This window comes from Macaca thibetana, chromosome 4 (genome assembly GCF_024542745.1).
Source record: "Macaca thibetana thibetana isolate TM-01 chromosome 4, ASM2454274v1, whole genome shotgun sequence".
Lineage (NCBI taxonomy): Eukaryota > Metazoa > Chordata > Mammalia > Primates > Cercopithecidae > Macaca > Macaca thibetana.
In genome coordinates this window covers 43,699,903-43,718,378 of record NC_065581.1, presented here as the reverse complement: position 1 = coordinate 43,718,378, position 18,476 = coordinate 43,699,903, and the positions used below count along the sequence as shown (strand labels likewise).

The 18,476-nt window shown below is 45.1% G+C and overlaps 2 protein-coding genes and 1 pseudogene across 4 annotated transcripts in view; 1 reads left to right on the top strand and 2 right to left on the bottom strand.

Annotated features, from left to right (window-relative positions):
* Positions 1-8,977, bottom strand: part of BICRAL (BICRA like chromatin remodeling complex associated protein) — an 89,849-nt gene extending 80,872 nt beyond the window's left edge. Inside the window, exon 1 of one of the 2 annotated variants that reach the window (XM_050786908.1) lies at positions 8,499-8,977. The gene's annotated coding sequence lies outside the window, so the exon portion shown is untranslated. The remainder of the gene's footprint in view (positions 1-8,498) is intronic. The other variant, XM_050786910.1, reaches the window with a different exon arrangement.
* The window catches only part of TBCC (tubulin folding cofactor C), a 227,166-nt gene that overhangs the window by 180,590 nt on the left and 28,100 nt on the right, over positions 1-18,476 (top strand). The window lies entirely within an intron of this gene.
* On the bottom strand, positions 3,781-8,249 carry LOC126952427 (uncharacterized; annotated as a pseudogene). Its single transcript, XR_007724878.1, has 2 exons — positions 7,335-8,249; positions 3,781-7,291 (listed from the first exon to the last, which is right to left on the bottom strand). The product of XR_007724878.1 is annotated as an uncharacterized LOC126952427 (transcript).

Here is an 18,476-nt window from a genome sequence, read left to right as displayed (position 1 = left end):
CTGAGGTGGGGGGATCCCTTGAGTCCAGGAGGTTCAGGCTGCAGTGAGCTACGACTGTACCACTGCACTCCAGCCTGGGTAACAGAGTGAGAGACCCTGTCTCAAAAACAAACAAAAAACGGAACTCAATGCTTATTTCTCTCCTCTCCTGTTCTGTAATCAGATTTTTTTTCTCATCACTTGCACAGATCAGAACGTCAAATGCTATAACCCACCACACATTCAATGGTCTTGATTCTTTTTCTCACAGATCCCTCTAATACTATGAGGCATTGCCGATCTCTACAGAACACTGCTTTCCTTTTGATTCCCATCATTCTACTCTACCTAGGTTCTGCAAATACTGAGTCAGCAAATGTTTACTGAGTGCTCAACTTGTTTTGAATGCTGTGATAAAGGCTTAGAACAAAACAGTAAACATGGGAGCAAATAATGTAATATTCTCAGGTCCTATTCTAGAATCTCTACGTCTATAGGTGACTTATGCACCCTCAAGTTTGGTACCATGATAAGAAGACATACTTTCTTTTTAGTTTCAGTAATCTGAGATTTCATTTCCAAAGCAATTTTCTTCCATATGCAAATAACACCTCTATCTGCCACAAATATTTAAGTGTTCTTTTTTTTTTTTTTTTTTTTCTTTTTGAGACAGTCTAGCTCTGTCACCCAGGCTGAAGTACAGTGGGGAGATCTCAGCTCACTGCAATGTCTGCCTTCCAGGTTCAAGCAGTTCTCATGCCTCAGCCTCCTGAGTAGCTGGGATTACAGGTGTGTGCCACCATGCCTGGCTATTTTTTTTGTATTTTTAGTAGATATAGGTTTTGCCATGTTGGCCAGGCTGGTTTCGAACTCCTGGCCTCAAGTGATTTGCCTGCCTCGGCCTCCCAAAGTGCAATTTTAACCATTTTTTTTTTCCAGGATTGGGAAAACCCTTTATTTCTCTATAGAATTACTGAATTTTAACTATTCAAAAGTGTTCGGTTGAGTGGCAATACATACATTCACATTGTTGTGAAATCAAGAGCCCTATCCAGCTTTAGAAATTTTTCATCTTCCCAAAATGAAACTCTGTACCCATTAACTCACTTTAAGCCAGTAATGATTTTCATGGCCTCCACACCGATTCTTCTCCTGCTTTCCTACTTGGCTAACATTTCAAGGCTCATCATCAAAATCACCCCCTTGCAACTACTCTCAAGCCTCTGGCACTGCTTCTCCTCCGTCAAACCTGCAGGGCAAAACACGAATTTTGGGTGAACTGATCACCTGCCTGCTCTTTGCTGCAGTCATAACAGCTGAATGTTGCTAGGAGAAAAATCACACAACTAGCTCAGCTGACTGGTTTCCCCTTAAATTCATGGCCCCAAGCCATGGTGAGGATTCAACAATGCCCAGCATTGAAACGACCTTGTTTCCCAGTTACTCAGTTCCTTGTCCTGTTGCTCAAGGTGAAGTGTCCATCTCTCCTGAAATCATCCACTAATCCACTACCCCTTCTTCGTTTAAGTTGCTGGCCTTGCGAAGAGACCAAGACTACCAAGACACTGTGTGGAACCCTGTCTCTACTAAAAATACAAAATTAGCCAGGTGTGGTGGTGCATACCTGTAATCCTAGCTACTTGGGAGGCTGAGGCAGAATTGCTTGAACCCGAGGTGAAGGTTGCAGTGAGCCAAGATTGCACCACTGCACTCCAGCCTGGGCAACAAGAGTAAAACTCCGTCTCCAAAAAAAAAAAAAAAAAAAAAGAATGCTGCTCCACTGGTAGTCTTCTGGATTAGTCTCACCTTCTCTATTAAATATTCTCATTAGCCTATCTAGTTCCCACTGTTTAAAAGAAAGGCCCTCTTCTTTACATAGGGAGACTCTGTCTCTACAAAAAAAAAATTTTTTTTTCATTAGTTGGGTTATGGTGGTGCACACCTGTGGTCCCAGCTACTCAGAAGAGGCTGAGGTAGGAGGATCACTTGATCCCAGGAGGCTGAGGCTGTGGTGAGCCATAATTTGCACCATTGCACTCCAACCTGGATGACTGACACCTTGTCTAAAAAAAAAAAAAAAAAAAAGCCCTCTTCTTTGACCCCATCTCCCTCTGAAGCCACTAAACTGTTTCTCTCCACTTTACAGCAGCAAAATTTCCCTAACTGTCGATATTCACCTCCCTTCCTACTCTCTCTTCAAAGCATTCCAATGTGGCTTGGACCACTTGTCAAAACAATCACCATCATGTTGTCAAATCCGAATAAACATTTCTCTATTCTCATTGTGTAACTTCTCAGCAGCATTTGACAGAGGTGACCATTCCCTCTTTCTTGAAAATAAAACACTCTCCCACTTTAATGGCTGAAACTTCTCAGTCTCCTTTGCCCAAGCTTTAGCCATTGTTAGTGTTTTAGGGTTTTTTTTCCCCCACAGAGCTGGCTGTGTGGGAGACCAGAGTTTTATTAGTCAAATTAGTCTCCTACGGCTTGATCTTAAGGCCACAATCTCAATCAGTTCCATGACATGCCATCTGTACACTAGTGACTCCCAAAACTCATGTGCAGTCTAGATCACTCCCCTCAGCTCGACTTAAATATTCATTGCCTACTTAACTCTCCACTTGGATGTCTCCCAAGTATTTCAAACATACAACAGGTTCCACACAGAACTCTTGCTACCCACCCCTCCCCACCTGTTCCTCCTCCAGTCTTCTCCAACCAGCAAATGGTACCATCAGCAGCCCAAGGCTGGGGCGTGCAACCTGAAGGCACTCTTGATTCCTCCCTCTCCCTCCACAGCCAACCTATTAAGCAAATCCTTCTGATTCCATCTCCAAAATATATATGTGAAAGCTGCTGTCTACTCTGCTGTATCTCATTGCCACTTTACTTGCCCGAGATACTACTGATCTTGGGCTGACTACTACAATACCCTCCTAACTTCCCTGTTTCCTCTCTTCCTCTAAATAGTTATTTTTAAAAAAAATTATCACTGCCCAAATTAAAACCCCTCATTGCCATTAGAATAAAATCCAAAAATCCCCCTATGATGTAACACAAGAAGACCTATAGAATTTCTCCATCTCCATCTCATGCCTACCCTATTCTTAATTTCTCCCCTTGCTCAGAGGAGCCTTCTCTCCATTCTAACACCCAGCCTTCCAGTTCTTTGAACTTGTTCCCATGTCTGGAATGTCTCCCCAGCTTTTCACATGGCTAGCACAAGTTCATGTTTCAAGTCTCAGCTCAAATATCACCTCTACAAAGAGACTTTCCTTGACCCTTACTACACAAAATGGTCATTCCCAACATACTCTTTTAGCTCCACCAGCCACTTATATTTTTTCTTAATCTGTCATTATCGTGATTTTAACTATTTTCTGTCCTTCACCACTATACTGTAAATTCCGTGAGTGCAGAGATCTTGAATTCCAATAAAGGTTAAAGAAGCTACTGTTTCCCTCTAAGCAGGTTTATTTTAGATTTCCCCCTCATTTCTTTTCTTTTTTTTTTTTTTTTTTGAGACGGAGTCTCGCTCTGTAGCCCAGGCTGGAGTGCAGTGGGCGGATCTCAGCTCACTGCAAGCTCCGCCTCCCGGGTTCACGCCATTCTCCGGCCTCAGCCTCCCGAGTAGCTGGGACTACAGGCGCTGCCACCTCGCCCGGCTATTTTTTGGATTTCTTAGTAGAGACGGGGTTTCACCGTGTTAGCCAGGATGGTCTCGATCTCCTGACCTCGTGATCCGCCCATCTCGGCCTCCCAAAGTGCTGGGATTAGAGGCTTGAGCCACCGCGCCCGGCCTAGATTTCCCCCTCATTTCAAGCTTTACTGGATTTTAGTCTAGTCAAAGATTATAATTACTTTGGCATTTACCATAAAAAACAAGGCGAGAAAAACCAGAAGTGACTTCCCTTCAAAAACTGTAAGTCACTCCACCCACCTAGTGGTCTAGACTGGACAGACTGCACAGAGGTATTCAACAGATGCTCCTTACAAAAATTTTCCAATGTGGACATATTCAAAGATGGTATTAATTCTGACATCTGCATCAAAAATCTAAGTTTTAAACTACTCTTCCTAGCAATCACTAAACACAACGATCTGAGAAGAATCAACAAGGGAAAGCACAAAATAAGTAAAATACATGATCCTTAATCCAGAGAAGTTAATGATTTCATCACTGACTTAGTTCTCTTTCTCATTTTAGTAAGGTCATCTATTCATCACCTGCTCTAGATGCTTCTTCCTGACCCATTTTTTGTCACCAGGCTGGAGTGCAGTGGTGCGATCTCAGCTCTCTGCAACCTCCCAGGTTCAAACCATTCTCCTGTCTCAACCTCCTGAGTAGCTGGGATTACAGACATGTGCCACCACGCCAGGCTAATTTTTGTATTTTTAGTAGAGAGAGGGTTTCACCATGTTGGTCAGGCTGGCCTCAAACTCCTGACCCTGTGATCCGCCCACCTCAGCCTCCCAAAGTGATGGGATTACAGGTGTGAGCCACCGTGCCTGGCCCTGACCTGTGTTTTTATACATATTCTGCTATTAGGTTCCACATAACTTGACCATCCTACTTCCCAAAACCAGAAGGTATGTCCACAATTCAAAATTCAGGAAACAATCTTTTAAGGATTTATCTTCAGGTCTTTATATCAGGGTCTTTTCTACCCTATTCTTAATTTCTGGATCAATCCTGGATTCTTTTTTTTTGAGATTGTTGTTTCATTCTTGTTTCCCAGACTGGGAGTGCAATGGCACGGTCTTGGGTCACTGCAACCTCTGCCTCCCCAGTTCAAGTGATTCTCTTGCCTCAGCCTCCCAAGTAGCTGTGATTACAGGCACCTGCCACCACACCCGGCTAACTTTTTTGTATTTTTGGTAGAGATGGGGTTTCACCATGTTGGACAGGCTGGTCTCTAACTCCTGACCTCAGGTAATCCGCCCACCTCGGCTTCCCGAAGTGCTGGGATTACAGGCATGAGCCACCGTGCCCTGCCTCAATGCTGTTTGTTACACAGCTGTCTTGACTAAACTAGATGGCCTGGCTAGACCTAGAAGCCTGTATGTTGTGTAACTTCCCAACAGAATGAGACAATATACTTTTAAAAATGTACTGAGATTTTAAGGTCTTAAGATACCTAAACCTTTTTCTCTGAGGAAATAATTTCGATTATTTGATAAATGGCAGCTAGAATGGGAAAAATAAAAATGAGACTAATGTGAGCAAAAAACTGCTGAAACTCAAAATTATATGGACCTCGGCCGGGCGCGGTGGCCCAAGCCTGTAATCCCAGCACTTTGGGAGGCTGAGACGGGCGGATCATGAGGTCAGGAGATCGAGACCATCCTGGCTAACACGGTGAAACCCCATCTCTACTAAAAAAAATACAAAAAATTAGCCGTACGTGGTGGCGGGCGCCTGTAGTCCCAGCTACTCCGGAGGCTGAGGCAGGGGAATGGCGTGAACCCGGGAGGCGGAGCTTGCAGTGAGCCGAGATCGCGCCACTACACTCCAGCCTGGGCGACAGAGCGAGACTCCTTCTCAAAAAAAAAATTATATGGACCTCAATTCTCATGTTCCAATTCAAAAAAGCCAGCAGAACAGTGCATAGCATAGTATAAGAAAGTCCAAATGTGTATCTGTATCACACTGGAATCACCTGGAAAGTTTTGGAATGAATACTAGATCTTTGGGTATAGCGGGTGCAAGGTGGGCCAGAATGTCAACACTGAACATCAAGAAGTTGGAGCGCCTGACACATAATTAAAGGACCCCACTGGCCCTAGCAAATGATGGTGGAAGAGGTGATGTTACAAATCTCTATTTAAAAACATCTCCCAAGTTAATTCTGATGCTCAGATTTGGAAACCACAGGTGTAGGGGGAAAAACACAGCTTTCGTGATCCAATGGCAACTTTACTAAAAACTGCAAGACCTCGAACAATTACTATACTTCTGTGAACGTTAGTTCACTCCCCGGTAGACAGATCATAAAATCACTATTTCAGGGCTGATATAATAGAAATTACACAAAGCATCAAGCACAGTTTCTGGCATACAGATGTTCAATGAGATAGGTCTTATTAAATGGTCTAAAACATCCACTATGTATATTTATAAACACAAGGACACACCTACTGGCACCACTGTGTTATTTTTCTATACTAGAAATTAACTACTTACTTTCCATGTCTGCGGGCTTCTAGAGAAATCAGAGCTTTACAAATCTTCCCCCTCCTCTTTTCAGTAACAATGTAAACGTTAAACCCCTCCCCCATCTCTAACACAGATACTTACTACCAACAGATACTTACATGGATGCTTTTAGGAAAATAATGCAGTTTTGCTTTTTAGAAGAGTTTCAGAGTGTGTTAAAGCATATTTAACTTTTCAGATCAGCGTTCTAAGAAACTTTTAATTCACTGCCATTTGAAGTAATATGAAAGCCAACAAGAAGTTTCAGAAAACTGGAACCCATCACCTTCTCAATCTGACTAGTAAAAGTCTCCTCATTGTTGTTTTAGAGTAAAACTAAGAAACGAAGCGTAGGGTACCCACAAGAGAACCATGTTACGGGAAGGCAGACAGACAATGTCCTGGACTCTTTTTAGTTTTGTAACCTGGTTGGACTCTACTTCCAATAACTGGAGAATGAAGAAAAAGCCTCAATGCCCTGCCCCCAAGCCGGGCCAGAGAAGACAAAGGCGTCCACTCTCAGATGGCAGGAGAGAAACGGCAGAAGCGCCTCACCTCCAATTTTGACTGGGAGGAGTGGGGGTGCGGGGTCAGGGAGGGAACCCATCAGCCGCGAGGCTCGACGCCCAGTCCCCTTCTTCCATCACAAGTGGGGAGGAGGAAGAAGCTGACCCCAGCCCTTCCCGCTCCGAGCCGGCGGCCTCGTCTTTTGGGTCTGGGGCCGTGGGGAAGGAGAAGGCCGCGCGACCCCAGTCCCATCTCCAGAATTCAGCACCCTGCTCTCGGCTCCCGCTGGCCCCGGGCCTCGCGGCGCCCTGGTCAGCGACATGTCCTCGGAGGGCGCCGCCCGCGCCGCGAGAAAGATGGCGCCCGCCGAGCAACTGCGCCACCAGCCCTGGCGACAGGCCAGGCCCAGCGCCATCTTAGCGCCTTCCAACCGCACCCCCCACCCAAGATCCCGCATTCGGGGCGACTCGGGGGGCGCGAATAGCATCAGGCCCGCGCGCACTCGGCCAAAAAAGCGCCGTCCCAGCCACACAGCTCTGCTGGCCGGCGCGGCGGACAACACGGGCCTCGTAGGAAACGCCCGGCTGGGCCGCGAGTCCTCCGCCCGGCCGTGGGGACTCCGCCGGACCCGGCCGCGGATCCTCCGCGTGGCTGGGGGCTCGGCCGGATCCGACCGCGGATCCTCTGCGGTGCTTCAGAAGGCAGCGAGGCGGCTGGGAAAGGGCAGTCCCGCGGCAGGTGCGCGCCGCCGCCGCGGGCTCGGAGCGGGAGCGGGAGCGGGGCCAGGGCGACTCGCCGGCCCGGAGCTCTCCCCGCCGCAGCCCGGACCTGCTTTCCTCGCCGCGGCCGCCCGCAGATGCGGCGGGAAGGACGACGCCAGGATGAAAAATAAACCCCGTCTCCGCCGCCTCCCTCCCCACCCTTTCCCCTCCCCCTCCCCAGACGCGGGGTCCATTTTGCCGAGAAGAAAGAAAATGTGATTCACACCCTAGAGCTTCCGAGAGAGAAAAGAAACGAGGGGGGGAAAACAGAGGGGAGGAGATTGGAAAAGCTTATTTTTCTTCCTCGCCCGCCGTCACTCCAGGCCCTCCCTGCCCCCTGCTCGCGGCCCCGCCGCGCCGTCTTCCCCTCGCCGAGCCCTGCTCCCTCCTTCCCGGCTCCCGGCGGCTCCGGGGGGCGGAAAACACACTCACACTCGCGCACACAACTAATTTTAAACCGGCTCAATCAATGAGTCATTAAAAGGCTTCCCTCCCCTCCCCTCCCCACCACCAACCGCCACGCCACCCCCTTCCCGGGCTCTCCCTCTCCCCGCTCCAGAAATTTGCATCCGCGGAAAAGAGAAAAAAAAAAAAGGAAAAAGAAAGGCGCCGGGCCCCCACCTCGCCGAGGCGCCCCCGGCCCGGCCTCGCCGCCCCCTGCCCGCCTGCGCCCCCGCCCGAGACACTGAACTTGGTCTTCCCGGGGCCCCGGCAGCGCTGGGAAAGGCATAAACACTCGATTCCCCTTTTCTCCGTGTCCATTAAACATCCACCCACCACCACCATCACCCACCCACAAACCCACCCCCCCCCAAAAAAAAAAAAAACACAGCCTTAGCCAATAGCTCTCTGGGCTGAAACCTAATATCCTGGTTTTGGCAACTCGGTGTTTAATTTGCTCCTCTTTCTTTTCTGTCTGGAGACAGATCTCCAGCCCCCCCTCCCTCGCTTTTCCCCTCCCCGAAGGAAAGAGGCAGAGGAAGGAGGTTGTGTGTTTTTTTTTTCTCCTTGAAATTTTTATCACAAAATTATAATACACTCAAAGGGAAACTCACCGTCATGAAAAAGCAGTGCCTTGTCAACGGGGTTTCTGCGCCATCGCAACAGGGGCGGCGGCGGCGGCGGCGGGCGCGGGGCGCGGGGCGCGAGCGCGGGAGCTCCCGGCCGAGCGGCGCCGGCCACACGCGCTCCGCTCTCTCTCTCGCTCACCCCCGCGCCGGGCGGCGGGCGCCCGCTCCCCGCGCCCGCCCGGCCTTCATGCTCTGCGCCCGGGCAAACCGCTCGCCTGCTCCTCTACCTCCAAACTTCGGTTCTCGCCTGGCAAAAAATGTGGAGATTAGGATTTTTTTAATTAAAATTTTTTTTTTTTTTTTTTTTTTTTTGGTAAATCAAGCTCCAAGGATGTTCATTCCTGTTTCCTTTGGGATTCTTTTTAACTTCAGAAATGTACTGGTTTATTCAAGAAAGTTTTATTTGGCTTTAAAAAAAAATTATTAAGATCCACGAGGTGCGTGCTAATTCTCTTGCAGGCTCTCTCTCTACACACACACACACACACACACACACACACACACACACACACACACAGTTTTAGCTTGACACGCCAAAGGGGAAGATTAAAGACAAAAAAAAAAACCTACAAGATTTGTTTAGAACTCTAATTAGAGCAAGCCTCAGTAAATACGTTTTGCATATGCTTTTTAAAAACCAAAACCACTTTTAACTTAGTTATTAGGCAAATAACTGGTTCGTCCTAACTTTTAAATGTACTAAGCTTTCCTTTGCAACACTCTTTCTCCATTCCAAAATTCGTGAAACCTTACCTGTGAAGCCCATATGTGAACATTAAAAAGGAAAACAAAAAACTTTAGTGACCAAAAGGAAGGTGAGGCAGAGTAAATCACTCTCAAAACATTCTACTGCCTTCTCTTTATGTAGATACCTTTTATCTCCATATTTGCGGAATTTTCATTACATAATCCCCTCATTCTTAAAAGAGAGCTAGTCAATCTTTTAACATTCTTTGGTCCAAGTATAACTACCACCCATTTTTTAATCTGAAATCTCAAATTGTTGAAACTTCTCTGTATCCAAAGCATTTAAATTATGTGGCCCAGGGCGGGCGCGGTGGCTCACACCTGTAATTCCAACACTTTGGGAGGCCGAGGCGGGTGGATCACCTGAGGTCAGCAGTTCGAGACCAGTCTGGACAACATAGTGAAACCCTGTCTCTATTAAAAATACAAAAATTAGCTGGGCGTGGTGGTGGGCTCCTGTAATCCCAGCTACTCGGGAGGCTGAGGCAGGAGAATCGCTTGAATCTGGGAGACAAAAGTTGCAGTGAGCCGAGATCGGGCATTGCACTCTAGCCTGGGCGACGGAGCAAGACTCAAAACAAACAAAACAAAACAAAACAACACAACAATATTATGTGGCCTGGAGTGAGAGCAGGTGCCTTTGTAGTCTAGGTTAACTACAAATGCCCACAAAATATACTGGGGGTTTTGTTGTTGTCTTTTATTTTAAATAAACATCAAGGATAGGTAAAAGGTGAATTGTACAGAATGTAATTCAGGTTTTAAAAAATACATATTAAGCCTCAGAAATGTTATAAATTGTTTTAAAATCATTTGTAATACATATAGCAATAGGATCCTGCTGATAAACAGAATGCTCAGCTGCTCTGCCTATGGAGTAGCTGTTCTCAAACGGCTCAAACCCATCTCTCCCAGATATTTGGTGACTTCTCAATAAAACTCTCCCTAGATTAAAATTATTTAAGTGAAATTATTGTATGGTTTCTATATCCCCTCAGCATTAATAAAAACATAATGGTAGTACACCTTTCTTGCACATATAAGGATACTGTAACTAGACTATGTTGCATAAATTAAATCTGTTGAGGCTGGCATACAATGTTGTCATAGTCAATACAGAAGATCTTTTTAGTTAGGGTACAGTTGTTCAAGCCTATAATCCTAGCACTTTGGGAGGCTGAGGGAGGAGGATCATTTGAGGTTAGAAGTTTGAGACCAGTTTGGACAACACGGCGTGAGATCCCATCTCTAAAAAAAAAATTAAAAATTAGCCAGGTATGTGTGGCACATGCCTGTAGTTCCAGCTACTGGGGAGGCTGAGGCAGGAGGGCTGCTTGAGCCCACAAGTTGGAGGTTGCAGCGAGCTATGGGTAGTTTGACAGAGTGAGACCCTGTCTCTAAAAAATAATAAAAAAGATCTGGCTGGGTGCAGTGGCTCACGCCTGTAATCCCTTTGGAAGGCCGAGATGGGAAGATTGCTTAAGGCCAGGAGTTCACGAGCAGCCTGGCCAACATGACAAAACCCCATCTCTACCAAAAATACAAAAATTAGCCAGGCATGGTGGCATGCGCCTATAGTCCCAGCTACTAGAGAGAGGCTAAGGCACAAGAATCACTTGAGATTGCGCAAGAGAGCAAGACTCTGTCTCAAAAAACAAAGAAAAACACCATATCTTGTTCTGGTACTGCCATTCTATCATTCATAATGTATGCTTTATATTTAAATGTGCCTTAAAAATACATTCAGTGATTTAGTATCACACAGTATCATCGAGGTGTTTTCTCAGATATTTTGCTTCAAATGCATCCAAGGGCTTCTTGGAACAGTAATCTTTGCATAAATTAGCATATTTCTCTACACTTGATGGTTGGACCAACCAGTTTTCTAATTGGCTTGGAAAATTTTTTAAACATGTTTTAAGGTGCCTTTGGATTGGCTGGGATGTAATTATAATACCCATTCTAAGAATTACATTTCAAGAGTCCATATATTATGCATTGCAATTAGGACCCACCAAGCAAGTTTTACAGCTGTTGCTCCACAGCTCCAATGATATATGTGTGTGTGTGTGTGTTTTTTTTTTTTTTTTTTCTTGAGACAGATCTCCCTCTGTCACCCAGGCTGAAGTGGAGAGGCATGATCATATCTCACTACAGCCTGGAACTCCTGGGCTCCAGGAATTCTCTAGCCTCAGCCTTCCTAGTAGCTGGGAATATAGGTGAACACCAGCACACTCAGCCAATTTTTTAGTTTTTTAGAGACAGGGGTCCAGCCTGACCAACATGGTGAAACACCATCTCTACCAAAAATACAAAAAAAAAAAAAATTAGCCAGGCGTGGTGACAGGTGCATGTAATCCCAACTACTCAGGAGGCTGAGGCAGGAGAATTGCTTGAACCCAGGAGGTGGAGGCTGCAGTGAGTTGAGATTGCGCCATTGCACTCCAGCCTGGGCGACAGAGTGAGACTCCATCCCCACCTCACCCCGCAAAAAACAAGAGACAGGGTCTTGCTTTGTTGCCACGGTGGGTTTTGAACTCCTGGGTTAAGTGATCCTTCCGCCTCAGCCTCTCAAACTGCTGGCATTACAGTTGTAAGCCACGGTGCTGGGCCCTCCAGTGAAATAGTAATGGATTTCAGAAAGCTGTCCTCTCAAGTCAGCCACAATTGCAAGGAAACTGAAATCTGACTTTAAAAATGACCTAACAAAGCTGAATTTATATACTCATAAAGAGCTTAGGGCATTGCAGGCTTTTTAAAGATAATATCCAAATACAAGAACATCAACATTTATTGAAGGTCTTCTAAGTGCCACCAGGCATTATGCTAGATGCTTATACACATTATCATATGAACTTTCACTCAAACCCGAAGAATAAGGTTTAATTATCTGGATTTTGTAAATGAGGTTCCCAATAGGATAGTTTCAGCAATTTGCCTGGGGACATCAGTCTAATAAGGGCAGACAGGAGAACCAAGTCTGGCTGACCCCAAAACTCACCCTCTGTCAGGCCTGAAAAGGATCTTGGGAACAAGCAGTCTTTGCTGTTTCAATGTTAACATTAGAGTTTAGTGGTGTGGTACAGAGGGGACAGCTGTCTAATTAGTGAAGACCTACTTTGAGAATGCCAGTTGTCCAACCTAATTTTAAATCTGGTGGAGGAGTTTACAAAATACTGGGACACAGTAGGAGAATTTCAGATTCTCCAGGTACAACCAAAATTGTAATTATTTAATAATATGGCAAAACAAAAACAACTTTTTCCCCAGATTATTATAAAACTTCATTTAAATGAGGGATATGCTTTGTATATTAAAATTTAGAATTATAGTTTATATAGACAGGATTTTGGTAGCTGAATGTAAGATTAGAAAACTTTTTAAGAGGAAAGTTCTTCAAATGGCTTTACTATATGCAAATAGCTTTAATTGTATTCTCTACAGTTTAATTATGTACAATAAACTGGCCATTCCTATGATTCCCATCTGTGTATGTGACTTAGAAAGAAAGGCAACTGGACAGAAAAAGAAAGGAGGATGTAAATATAATTAAAATGTTCTAACACATGCTTGGACCGCCACATAAACAGGCCCAGTGTCCACATAACAATGAAAAGTGAAAGTGTTCTTTTTTTTTCCCTCCAAATGTTTCCCTTGGTTGGTTAAACATTCTCAGAAGTGGAGAATGAAAATGCTGGAGATTGAGCAGTGATACGCATGACCAGATGTATCCAGATCACAGAAATACCAACACATACCAGAAGAGTAAGTGTCCTATAGAGTGTTTGCAAAACAAAATTTTTTAAATTATCGGTGTGCATACATAAGGTATATATCTTTACTTGTACCTATAGAAGTACTTATATTCTGAGGTTTAAGTGTACTGGCTCTGTATTTAGACTGACCTGGGTTCAAATTCTAATTTTGTCACTTACCAGGTGTGTGGCTTTGGGCAAGTCATTTCACCACTCAAGGCTTCGACTTCCTCATCTATAAAATGGGATGATTATAGTTCCCACCTCTAAGAGTTATTTTAAGGGTTCAGGAACTAGTGTAAAATGTTTAGCATGGTGCCTGAAACATAATGAGAGTTCAATACATTCAACTGTACTGCCTTATTTTAGTTATGTGTCAGGTTAAGCCCTGTGAGATCTTCCCATGTGAATATTCAATGGCAATCTCCTATGATTCAACCTGGTATGTTTCCCTTATGTTCCCTCCTGGATAGGGAGCTCCTCAAGGATGCCAGACCATCATCTCCATCCTTAAATTCTCTAAGAGTCTAGCAGAGTTATTTTGTATATAGTTTGGTCACAATCAGTATTTTTGCAATAAAGGCAAAACAGCCCAGTCCACAAGATCTACAAGAAATTAGCATATCTCTATGTAGCGACCCATATATTAAGGGGGTAAAATAACCCCCCTTAAACCATGTAAAACCATTGCCCAGCTGATTACAGGCAGTACTATATAGACTAATGGTTTAGAGTTCTCTCCAGTTTTATCACTGCCATTTTTCAGCCATGTGATTTTGGCCTAGTTTAAAAATTTCTCTCACCTAAGTTTCCTCATCTGTAAAATGGAGATAGTAATAACTATATCTCAGGTTGGTTGGAGGACAGTTCAATAATATTAAGTATATAAAACCTTTGCTTTGGGCAGCTATGGTGGCTTATGCCTATAATCCCAACACTTTGGGAGGCTGAGGCAGGAGAGTCACTTGAGCCCAGGAGTTTGAGACCAGCCTGCGCAACATGGTCAGATCTCATTTTTACAAAAAATACAAAAATTAGCTGGGCATGGTGGCATGCGCCTGTGGTCCCAGCTACTTGGGAGGCTGAGGTCGGAGGATCACTTGAGTCTGGGAGGTTGAGTCTGTAGTGAGCCATGATCAAGCCACTGCACTCCAGCCTGGGCGACAGAGCAAGACCCCGTCTCAAAAATTAAAAAAATAAAAATAAAGGCTGGGCTCAGTGGCTCATGCCTGTAATCCCAGCACTTTGGGACGCCAAGGCGGGTGGATCACAAGGTCAGGAGTTCGAGACCAACCTGGCCAAGACACTAGCCTGGCCAATATGGTGAAACCCCATCTCTACTAAAAATACAAAAATTAGCCAGGCGTGGTGGTGGATGCCTATAATCCCAGCTACTTGGGAGGCTAAGCTGGAAGAATTGCTTGAACCCAGGAAGCGGAGGTTGCAGTGAGCTGAGATTGCACCATTGCACTCCAGCCTGGGTGACAGAGCAAGACTCTGATTCAGGATAAATAAATAAATAAATAATAAAATAAAATAAAATAAAAAACCTTTGCTTCAGTGTCCCATATATAGTATTGAATAATAGTTGCCATTATTATTGTGGTTGTTGTTATTATTAAAAGTACCATGGAATTATTTTCAAAACAATGATAAGCAATTTATTGGAGTGATTACAAATGTTTTCAGTACCTTGCCTACATTATTTTATTCAATATATGAATTTAAACACTTCACATCATCCTTGTAGAAGACTAAAGCTATTTGTCTCTATATTACATGACATGTTTCAAGCTGGTTATTTTCCTTGACAGACTTAAAAAACAAATCTGAACTACAAGCTTTCAGTACAAGGATAAGGAATTAATACAATATAGCAGAGCTGTTTTTAAAAAAAAAAAAAAAGCATTCAGCACTCCCACTGGCCTTCCTGTCTTACCCATGTAGACTGTTTCCCCACACAGTATGTTGGGGGGGAGGACAGCCATCAGGTTAGGGGGGCACCACATGCTGCTGGCAGGCATGCCGCAGGATGTGCCATTCACTGGTTCCCATGTCCCCCTGGTATTCTATCAGAACTCTTTAACTCTCCTAAATAGAGCATTCCTTCTATTCCACCATGCCCAGGGGGATGGGGGAGTGGAGAGGAAGTGGAATGGAGGTCACATAATCAGGCTTTAAGGTGCTACTACAAAGCACACTTGGAGCTTGGTGAGAAAGCCAGTCTCTAAGATAGAACACCCATGTAAAGGGACTTGCCCAATAAATGTCAGTGTGCTTTCTGAAAATGAAACTACTAAGAGGTAAAACATCTGAAGGAGCCACTCTGGCCGGGCGGTGGCTCACGCCTGTAATCCCAGCACTTCGGGAGGCTGAGGTGGGCAGGTCACCTGAGGTCAGGAGTTCAAGACCAACCTGGCCAACATGGTGAAACCCCGTCTCTACCAAAAATACAAAAATTAGCTGGGCGTGATGGCGAGTGTCTGTAATCCCAGCTACTCAGGAGGCTGAGGCAGGAAAATCGCTTGAACCCAGGAGGCGGAGGTTGCAGTTAGCAGAGATTGTGCCACTGCACTCCAGCCTGGGCAACAAGAGCAAAACTCTGTCTAAAAAAAAAGAAAAGAAAAGAAAAGAAAAAATTAAAAAAAAAAACCACTCTAAAAAAGATGACTCGTAAATATGAGTGGAAATAAGTATGTACTAACCAGGCACAAGGAAATAAGTATGTACTAACCAGGCACCAAGAAATATCCTTGACAATAAAGAAAAAAAAAAAAAACTATGGGAGTGGAGACAATGGGAGTGGAGACACTGTGTGACTCCAACAAGTATTCTTATCACTAAAGAGCCACATTCTTACTTGAGCACTTTTAGAGCCTGATGAAATACCCTTAGACCATATAATTCTTTCTTTCCTAAATCTTCCAATTACTAGTTCCATTTCCCAGGGTCCTAATACTGTAAAAATGACACCCTGAGCAAAGGTACAAGTATTCTTATACTCCAAATGTTTATATATCTCTCTTACTACAAATCATACCAATCAACTACTAGTTAGGTGTATTTATCAATCCTTGTGAGTCAGGTTGAGTCAGGTCTAAGACAATAAGGAAGATGTTCAGAGATTGGGCGGTCAGAGCAAAGGGCACTGATGCTCTGAAGGTATGTTTTGCACGCAGCCTGGTGAAAATGTGATGCGTTACTCCTGTCCCACCACATGCAAGCACCAAAACTCAAGTAATCATCTTCCCTTCTGAATCTGCTCTTCCTCTCTAGTCTCTATGCATGCTTGCAACACCCACCTTTCACTTAGACCAACCCCTGGATATTTTTCAATTGTCTATGATTCCTCCTCATTCTCCCTCAAACCATGGAGCTATTGGAGCTCAGAAAAATGATAGCCTGAAAGATGGCACTCTGACATGCTGAACTAAAGAAGCGGCCTGAAGGCCTCTCTGACCTCTCCTCCTCCAAACCCCCATCTTTCAGTCTTCCGTCTCTCTCAAAGCACAGGACGTTCTCTGAAGTTCCCTTAACTACTGGACCCCAAAAGAGAAACATAATTGCCTTAGGTCTCCTCCCTGAAATCTCATTATTTGTCACAGAAAAGAAGACTGAGAAATGCAATCACATCTGGACAGGTTTTTTCACAAGATAATGTCTGCCTCTCACTCAAATTACAAAACAATCATTTACAAAATAATTTCTGTCCCCTGGACCATTTATTCTTCTTAAAAATCATTTGGTACACTTCAAAATTGCTCTGATCGCTTAAGCCCAGGAGGTCGAAGCTGCAGTAGGCCATGATCCCCAAAAAAGGGCTGGCCAGCTGGGCATGGTGGCTCACGCCTGTAATCCCAGCACTTTTGGGAAGCCGAGGCGAGTGGATCACCTAAGGTCAGGAGTTCGAGACCAGCCTGGCCAACATGGCGAAACCTCGTCCCTACTAAAAATACAAAAATTAGCTGGGCGTGGCAGTGGGCGCCTGTAATCCCAGCTATTCAGGAGGCTGAGGCAGGAGAATCACTTGAACTCAGAAGGCAGAAGTTGCAGTGAGCCGAGATCGTGCCAGTGCACTCCAGCCTGGGCAACAGAGCAAGACTCTGTCTCACAAAAAAAAGGCCGGCCAAGGTGGGTCCTGCCTATAATCCCAGCACTTTAGGAGGCCTAGGCTAGAGAATTGCTTGAGCTCAGGAGTTTGAGACCAGTCTGGGCAACATGGCAATGCTTTGTATCTTTTTAAATTTTTTTAAAATTGCGTCCAGGCGCAGTGGCTCATGACTGCAATCCCAGCACTTTGGGAGGCTGAGGTGGGTGGATCACCTGAGGTCAGGAGTTCAAGACCAGCCTGGCCAACATGGTGAAACCCCGTCTCTACAAAAATACAAAAATTAGCTGGGCATGATGGTGGAGAATGCCTGTAATCTCAGCTACTCAGGAGGCTGAGGCAGAAGAATCGCTTGAACCCAGGAGGCAGAGGTTGCAGTGAGCCGAGATCGTGCCATTATACTCCAGCCTGGGTGACAGAACAAGACTCCGTCTCAAAAAAAAAAAAAAAAAAAAATTGCTCCACTCCCCATCTCCCCTTCCCTTATGAAGAAGGGTACTTAGGCACCTGGACCTCACTGGGTTATTTGGTAATCATTCTCTTGCTATTTCCCCATGCTATGCATGTTAAATATTAAATAAATTTTTATGTCTTTTCTCCTCTTAATCTGTCTACTGCCAGTTCATTTTCAACAAACTTTCACGGGGTGGAGGGGAAGCTTTCCCTTGGTCCCTACAAAACACGCCTCCAAAATCTCCCTTGAATACCATCCTCCCTTGATGGTAATTCTTTGTCAATTACCATCACCCGAATTCAGGTCCTCCTATTGCTTCCCATCAATCTCCTATCCAAACTGCTACAAAGATCATCTTTCTAGATTCTAGAGCTGGTTGTGTCACACCTCCATCAGCACCTCACTGTCCAGGGATGCTTATTGCAAGTACAGATTCCCAAACCCAAATCCATAACCAGAGAATGGGAATTTCTGAGGCAAGCTGAGAAGTGGAATATATACTTTCAAGTGGCTCGGTAATTGGCTCCACCTGCCTCTCCAGGCATATCTCGAGTCAGTCCTCTCCTAGTAACCTATGGTCCCTTTACAGAGAATACCCTGCCCCTGAACAAACATATCCAGATTTGGACATATCCTTTCCCCTCTGCCTAGAATTCCCTTTTCCTGTGGCACAAGTCCACCATTCTTCAAGGCCCAGCTCCAATGCCACCTCCTCTGGGAAGCCTTCTTCCGTCACCTACCTCAGTGGCTTTCAAACATCTTTGCTTAAGACTCAATCCCGGCCGGGCACGGTGGCTCAAGCCTGTAATCCCAGCACTTTGGGAGGCCGAGACGGGCGGATCACGAGGTCAGGAGTTCGAGACCATCCTGGCTAACACGGTGAAACCCCGTCTCTACTA